Genomic DNA, 2600 nt, shown 5'->3' on the forward strand with positions numbered 1-2600 from the left:
AAAAAGGAACAGGCAGTGCAGGAGCAGGGTGAGTCTGCAGGCAATAGAGCCGGCAACGTTTGAGCCTCAGCAAAGTGGACCACACAGCTCGGGCTGGGAGGCTTCAGGCCCCAGGATGGGGGCCACACTTTCAAGACCTCCTTCTCCAGTCACTCTGTGGGCAGCCTCCCTGGGGCCTGGAACTGTCCAGATGCCTAGTGCTAAAATGTCTGGGTGATCACGGGCCTCTCAGGCAGAACCTCACAGACATCCTGAAACTATCTGCTATGCACCCACCGTAGGCCAGACAATATTCCAAGCACTGGAGACGTCAGCAGTGAATAAAACAAACAAAACTCCCTGTCCCGATGAAGTTCTATTTTAGTGGAGAAGGTAAGACACATAGTAGCCTGTCAGAAAAGGTCAAGTCCTATGGAGAAAAAACAAGCAGCAAAAGAGAACGAGGAATTTAGCATCTGCATTCCAAACAGTGGTCACATGTAGCTCCCACAGAGGTGACACAGTGTCAGAGGGTACCCGGGCCGGGAAGCGGGTTCTCACATGCAGGCTATGCTGGTGTTGGGTTATGGGCCACAGAGACTCACAGATGGGTGATCTGTCAGAGGCCAGACCCCAACCGCAGCCCCAGAAAGCTGCTCATCCCCTCTCTGATGGTCTCTCAATCCTCTACCCTCAGACCATGTTGGCCGCTACTGTGCAAGAGAAACAAGTTTCCACCCTGTGTGTCCTGTGCCAACTCAGGTCTGGATGAGTTGAGACACTGGCCTCTGCTGTGTCACTGAGTCAACTCAGGCAACCCACTTCCTCAGTCTACTTGCCTATAAAATAGGGACAATGATCCCTGCCTAGTGAACAGTGAGTAACAAACAGCGAGGCTGGTGGCTGTTTAAGCGCTTACTGCTTTATCCTTCACCCTGTATGTATGTTCCTGAAGAGCACCAGCCTTGGGGTCCACAAAAGCCCAGGGACAGCAGGGGCTGAGACCCAAATCTCAGTGTGTCCTTCACTGTGAGCCACTAGACCCTTGTCCGGGAGACACATGGGGACAAGAAGGGCCCAAGGGCAGGAATTTTGCGAAACTCAGCACACTCTACTTGCCTTTGGGAGATTCACAATGCTCACTGCCAAGTCCAGGCTCTGGGAAGATATGCTCCAAGAACTGTGGGTGGGTGGATGGACGGACGGATAGATAGATGAATATATTATTCTACTCACTTCCAAATGGTAAGAATCCCAGGGAGGAAGGTGAAAGCAATTCAAGCCCCAAGAACTCAGGGCAGAACCATTCACAGCCCCTCTAGACCACAAGTTTGGCTGGAGAATAGATGGAACTTACTCATTCATTGATTCATTCACACAACACACAGTGGTAAAAGCAGCGTTAGAGATGAGCCCTGGGAACCATGCGAACAACCAGGAGGGGGCAATTAACTAAATGTGAGGGTGAAGGCAGCCAGGGATGGCTTTCTGGAGGTGAGACTAGACTGAAGGGTCCTTTGGGGGAACTGACCTCAGGGCTCGAGCCCTCATGCCATTTTTTCCAGCCACAAGAGTCATGCTTGGGGCTTCTTGAACTACATAGGCAGCTTCAATCTGATGGTTGTAGCCCCCTGGCCTCAAAACAATCCTTCTTGGAGCCCCCTTTTTACCCTAAATCCCTAGTCCTCCTTGCTGTCAGCTGCTTGTGAGCCTTCTCACATCCAGAGAATGTATCAGCATTTTGCAGACCGAAAAGACCCAGAGGAACAAGGCTCCAATGGCAAAATTCCAAGTAGAATGACAAACAAATGGGGAGCCATCTGAGAGCAAGGGAGTCCTGCCCAACACACCCCTCCCCATGCCTTTCTCAGGGACCTCAGACCAGCTACTCACCTCCATTCTCCCAGAACCACCTGCAACCAGCCGGTTGCCCCCTGCAAACTGGAGCATGACTGGATCTTTAGATGGGGGAAAAAAATGCTTCATCATGTTCTGCTTCTTCATGCAAAACCAGAAACTCCCTCCCCCTCTTCCCTCCTCCCAGCGCACTCTCCTTCCAGTAAAACACGGTTAAAGGGACAGCACCATCACTTTCCCAGCTCTGAGGGTCTGCTTAGAACCAGGGGCCTTGGAAGGAGACAGAGGGCAAAGAGAAAGGAACTGGCAGAGGTCTTTCCTGGGGGATCTGTCTGTTCTGTCCTGGGGATCCTGGAGCAGGAGAACTCGGGTAAAGTGGGGGTGTAGTGGGGGTTGAGATAACCGCCTGGGGGAGATTCAGAGTGGAAGTAGGAGTCTACAAACTCTCAAGGGGGCCTCAGGGCTCCCGGCCTCCCCAGGGGTCCTTTCGCAGGGGTCCCTATGCAGGAGGGGAACAGCCCAGAAAACAGGGAACTGGACCCCTGACAGGAAGTCCAAGGAGGGGTCCCTGGCTCACTGTGTGACCCTACTGGATCACTCGCCTCCCCTCTCGGGTCCCCTGAGCACTCCTTGCCTCCCTTCCCTCCCCTAAAGTAAAAGCAGAGGTTAATCTCTTCCCCCTCCCCACGCCCAACAAAGAGCAGGCCCTGTCCCCGGTGCTGAAGCGCCAGCCGCAGCGCCACCCCCACTCCCAAGGCATAAAA

This window comes from Piliocolobus tephrosceles, chromosome 19 (assembly GCF_002776525.5).
Source record: "Piliocolobus tephrosceles isolate RC106 chromosome 19, ASM277652v3, whole genome shotgun sequence".
Classification (NCBI taxonomy): Eukaryota; Metazoa; Chordata; class Mammalia; order Primates; family Cercopithecidae; genus Piliocolobus; species Piliocolobus tephrosceles.